This window comes from Symphalangus syndactylus, chromosome 6 (assembly GCF_028878055.3).
Source record: "Symphalangus syndactylus isolate Jambi chromosome 6, NHGRI_mSymSyn1-v2.1_pri, whole genome shotgun sequence".
In the NCBI taxonomy this organism is placed as follows: Eukaryota; Metazoa; Chordata; class Mammalia; order Primates; family Hylobatidae; genus Symphalangus; species Symphalangus syndactylus.
Window position 1 is genome coordinate 43779196 of NC_072428.2, and position 6068 is coordinate 43785263.

Below are 6068 nucleotides of genomic sequence, written 5' to 3' on the forward strand. Positions count from 1 at the left end.
GCCACATCTAGTGAGGGCCTTTGTGCTGGTGGGGACTCTCTGCAGGGTCCTGAGGCAGCACATGGCAAAGGGGCTGAGTGTGCCAGCTTACATCTCTCTTCCTCTTCTTATAAAGCCACCAGTCCTATTCCATAACTCATTAATCCATTAATGGATTAATCCAGGCATCCCCAACCCCCAGGCTATGAACTAGAACGTGGATCAGTACTGGTCCATGGCCTGTTAGGAACTAGGCTGTACAGCAGGAGGTGAGCAGTGGGTGAGTATTACTAGCTGAGCTCTGCCTCCTGTCAGATCAGTGGCTTAGATTCTCATAGGAGTGCAAACCCTATTGTGAATTGTGCATGCAAGTGATCTAGGTTGTGTGCTCCTTATGAGAATTTAATGCCTAATGATCTGAGGTGGAACAATTTCATCCCAAAACTACCCCCAACCCAACCCCATGTCCATGGAAAAAACTGTCTTCCATGAAATTGGTCCCTGATGCCAAAAAGGTTAGGGACTACTGGATTAATCCAGGTAGAGTGCTCATGAGTCAGTCACCTCTTAAAGGCCCCACCTTTCAATACTGCCACATTGGGGATTCTTAACATGAGTTTCAGAGGCGACAAATATTCAAACCCTAACAAGGAGTAAACCTTAATGTAAGCAAATTAAAAAATCATTTAGAAGGTTAGAGGACCCAAGGATGGAATGCAGATTGTGACAATAGAATCTAACTGTATTACAAATGTATGAGATGACCTCAATGAAAGGGGTGATGGGAATGGTACTAACTTAAGTATCTCTGGAAATGAGATGATTCTATAAGACCAAAGGCAAAAGGAACTGCATCTAGGCACTGCACTCTAGTTGATAAAGTTGTTTCCCATAGGGTATGGGTTAACAATGCTGATACTGCTATATGTGTATACTGGAATTGAACAATTAAGTAAATGCATGGTGGATGGTAGGAGCCAGTTTTCTCACTGGAGTGGGAGGTTATAGATAAACAAGGGGAGAAAGCTAGGATGGTCCATGTGGTAATGCATTGGCGTTAGAGACATCAGTAAGAACTTATGTTTACCTTAATATAGATACAGATGGTTACAAGATACATGTATATATCTCTAAGTATTTCTATAAATTAGTGCACACACATATATTTCCTTACTGTGTTAACTGAGAGGGCCTAGATGCATCAATACTCCAGTAGCAATGAATGTACATAGAGCCCAGATGTTCGTTTCTAGTCCTGTTCTCCAATAAAAGTAACCAGGGCTCCTTGGAAAAATGGCTGGTTCTAGGACTGCAGAGAAAATACATGAGATAAGCTTGCAGCCAGAAAGGAAGGAAGTACTCAGGAAAAAAAAAAAAAAGGAGGGATGTCAAAGGCCCACAGGAGCTGACTGAAAGAGCTGGCCAAAGTTGGAACCATTTGAATAACAAAATAAAGTAGTATTAGATTATAATAAAGTGGATTATCATATAAATTGGATTATAATAATCTAAAGCCCACAGATAAAATAAATGTCTGTGAATCCATAGTGATATAAATAATTGAATAAATTAACACATGGAAGAGAAGAAACTAATCTGTGCAGAATTTCAAATTTACATAGATCCTCTGTTCTGAAAGAATGGAGCATAACTCCCCACTCTTTATGTGTGGGCTGCATCTAGTGACTTCCTTTGAAAGAGTACTGTATAGGAAGGAGGAAAAAAGTATGCCTTTACAGTGGAGAAATGTGACAAACACCACCTCAGCCAGGAAAACAAGACTAATATCCACAGTCATAAACCATGTTGATGTTATGTACCCTTGACATGATGTGATGAAAATGGCACTTTACCTCTGTGACCTTCCTTCCAGGAACCCATAACTATAGCCTAAGCATGAAAAAATGTCAATTCTAACAGGAGGGCATCCTAAAAAATACTTGACCAGTACTCCTCAAAACTGTCAAAGTCATAAAAAAACAAAGTCTGAGAAACTGTCACAGCCAAGAGAAGCCTAAGGAGACGTGAAGACAAAGCGTGATGTGGAACAGATAGAGTATGTTAAGTACAAGCTAAAGAAATCTGAATAAACTATGGCTTTAGACAAAATATAGTAATATCAATAATATAACAAAAGTAATATATCAATAACTGTAAGTTAGTAATATATCACTACTGTCCATTAATTTTAAGAATTGTACCATACTAATTTAAGATGTTAATAAGAAAGAAAAGTGGCCGTGGGATATACGAAAACTCTGTACTCCCTTTGCAAATTTTTTTTTTTGTAGATCTAAAACTATCCTAAAAATATATAGTGTTCATGAAGTTGGGGGGGGGGGTGGAAATCCAAGATTTTATGAGACACAAATGTTTCCCCCCATCACCAAGGAGATAGTAGTAACTTATCTGACTAAGCTCTGTAGAAGCATTTGGACAGGAGGCAAAGCCCAAAGATCACTACAGCGCCTGAGAACTCAAAGTTGTTGGTTGTTTCCAGGGCTGAGATGAGAAAATTCAGGAGAAGACAGAGCTTCCTCCTAACTTAGGGATGCCTGGCAGGGTCATTTCTACTTTATTAAAAAGGGCTCTGTCTCACTAGTACAAGTGTCACTGAAAGTTCGGTTGTCTCTTCAATGACTTTTCTCTGGAATTGCATCTATCCATGGTCACCTACGGAGGTCTTTATACCATGGGCTTTTGTATTAGTTCTCTATTGCTGTAGTAGCAAGTCACAAACTTCATGGCTTAACACAATACAAATGTATTATCCTTGCAGACCTGTAAGTTAGAAGACCAACATAGGTCTCACTGGGCTAAAGTCAAAGTGTCAGCAGGGCTGTGTTCCTTTCTACCGGCTTAGGGAGTAATCCATTTTCTTTCCTTTTCTAGCATCTGGAGGCTGCCCTCATTCCTTGATCTGTGGTCCCTTTCCTCCATCTCAAAGCCAGCAGTGGGGGCAAGGCTCAAATCCTTCTCACTGCATACTCTAAATCTCCTCTTCTACTTTTAAGTTTCCTGTGATTTTATTAAGCCCACCTGAATAATCCAGGCCAATCTCCCTATTTTAGGATCAGCTGATTAGCAACTGAAATTCCCCTTTGCCACATAAACTAACATATTTACAGATTCTAGGGATTAGGGCATGGAGAGCTTTGGGAGAGTGATTATTCTGCCTACAATAGCTTTTTCTGTTAAGGGAACAAGTTCTGTTCTTAATACCCACCCTTCCCTACAACATATGGGTTCACTTTTTTTCCATGTGAGATTGCCAGAAGAAAATGCAAAATCTGCACCCCCCAACCCAGTCCCTTAAACAAGAAGTTTTACTATGTTTAACTAAAAGGATACTTGTTTCAGTGGTTATAATATGTGGCTTCAGGTAAACATGGGAGCCAGCTCTTGGTGGCCTCAGCAGAATGTTGGGGTCTCACCACACTCTCTTGTACTTGACACAGCTGTCTAGTCACCAGGGTTGACATACGGCCCTTGGAGCACAGCCAAAAAAGAGAACTTAGAGGCTGGTGTTGTGATGGGAGCTGACAGCAGGATCTATAGCCCCAAGTCCTACAGTTTCCACCCATCTTTGTTTTGGTCTGTTTCATAGGCTCTGCAGAGTTGGAAGTCTGCCAAGCAAATGGCCCCTAGGCACTTATTCACTGTTCAGCCAACCATGTGATGCGGCTGCCCTCCAATTGCTCGTAGGCACAGAAGGAGATGGAAGCACCATTGGATGGCTTCAGGCAGTCAAAATAATCTGAATTGAAACATTATTTGAGGTCTCAAGTAAGCCATGGGAGTTAAATTTAAACACAAAACAGGCATACAGGGCCCAGGGAACAATATTCATCACTGTTCTTTGTCTTTTGCCATGCCATACCCTGTTATCTTTTTAGATTGAGAACGAGAACCATTTCCTTGCTTTGAAAGTCTGCTCCTACTTAGAGAAGAAGTGCCATGCCTTTGTGCATGGGTGTGCATCTCCATGTGTACACATGCCCTAAGCATTTGTAACGGCCTTGGGGAGAACATAGAACTTGACCTGGTAAGCTGGCTAATTACATAGGAAATGTAGACACAATAAGCCACCTAAACCAAGGACAGCCGGAGTGGAGCTGGCATTACTTATCTCACAGATTCATAAGCATGTATGGGCATCTCTGGTGCTAGGAGATGGGCCAGGAGCTATGAATACAAAGACAAGTACCTGCCTTCCAGAGCTAGTTGGTTCCTGAAGGGCAGCCACCTTGTTGGCCCTTGGAGCCCAGCACAGTTCCAGGTACCTGATAAGCACTTATTAAGTACCTGGAGGATGTTTTAATGGGGGGGGGGGGCGGGGGACAATGCATCCCACAAACTGCAATGCAATCTGAGGGCCCTCACACAGTCCTGAACCAAGTTCTGAGAGCAGTGTACTCTTCCAGGGGTGGAGGCAGCAATAGAGGAGCATTTTGGAGCCACAGGCTGTCAGCAGGACCCTAAGCAAATGCCATGTGGGCACAAGAGGCACCTGGTGAAGCCTTGTCATCTCACTGGCCTTCATCTTCATGCATCACCTGAGTTAAGTTTCCTCTCTTCATCTCATTCTCTGTGGCTCTTTGACCTTCATGTCTATATCCTTCTTATTTACGAATCCTGAACAGCTAGTCATTTATTTTTGCAGTGGCTCATTGCTGCTTAAAAAGTGCCACATCAACTACTAGTCCACTGAATTCCTAAGAGGTAACCTCCTTGGAAACAGCTCTCAGTGGCGCTAGTAAGCAAACAGACATGCTGTGTTCTGGTCGGATCAATTTGCTGGTGAGTTAATTCTGGGTTTGTCTGAAGAGTCGGTGGTTTACCCTGAAGAGCACTGTTTGTGGAAACTCTCTCCTGTGATCGATGATGATGGTGGTGAGAGCACACACATTGTATGTCCCTTGTATCAGGTGCATCGATATAACACTTTGTTTTTTACATGTATTAACTCATGTAATCTTTGCAACAATCCAATGAGTAGGTATTATTATTATCCTCATTTTACAGATGAGGAAAATGAGGCCCAGAGACATTATATAATCTGAACAAGGCCACACAGCTAGAAAGTGGAGCCAAGGTTTGATCCCGAGCCAGCTGGCTGCAGAGCTCTCACATCCTTAACACTATGCTATATGTTGTCCCAGTTTTATGTAGCAACATTTGCTTTTTATACGAAAATGTTTCATCCATTAGGTTAGGCAGAGGAAGTGCTCCCCAAACACAATGCATATATCTAAAAAAGGCCCAAAAATACATATCACGCCATTTTTGCAAACCACATTTGTTGTGAAGGCATGGGAACACAGTCACTTCTGCATTCCCACGTAAAGCCAGGAGAAAATTTAATGGAGAATAATCTTGCATAAGCTGAGCCCTAGGGGTTGCCTGGTCATTCTATGGAGGCTCAGCCCCTGCAAGGACAGATTAAAAAGGAGGTGATATTTGAGCAGTATTTTTGTTTGTTTTAAATAATGGTTGATTTTTTTCTGACTATAAAAGAAAAACATGCTCTTTAAGATAACTTGGAAAATATTTTTAAAAAGAGAAAATAATCCTACTGCTTAGAGTTAAACTCTGTAACATGTTATATTTTCTCACAAGTGTGTCTATGTTTTCTATATAGTTTCAAAACATACTGGGTTCTATAGCCTGCTTTTTTCATGTCATATAATCTTGTTATATTTCTATATGCCATAAAAAATATCACTTTAAGTGACTTCTCAATCTCTATTGAAGGTACACACCATACATAACCATTCTGTAACTGTTGAACATTTAGGTAGTTTCCAGTTTTTGGAAGGTGACAGTTGAGTCATTTCCCAGCTACGAAGAGTGAGTGGGTGCTCACAGGCAGACCAGCAAGGAACGTGGGGCCTCTGGGAACTCGTGCACAGTTCTATATGAGAATTAGGGCACAGCCTATATTCTTTCTTCTTCTTTCTTTTCTTTTTTTTTTTTTTTTTTTTTGAGACAGGGTCTCTCTCTGTTACCCAAGCTGGCGTGCAGTAATATGATCACAGCTCACTGCAGCCTTGACCTCCTGGGCTTAAGTGATCTTCCCACCTTAACCT

The 6068-nt window shown here is 41.5% G+C and overlaps 1 protein-coding gene across 2 annotated transcripts in view; it reads right to left on the reverse strand.

Annotated features, from left to right (window-relative positions):
- PARVA (parvin alpha) overlaps positions 1-6068 on the reverse strand; it is a 159384-nt gene that overhangs the window by 69605 nt on the left and 83711 nt on the right. The window lies entirely within an intron of this gene.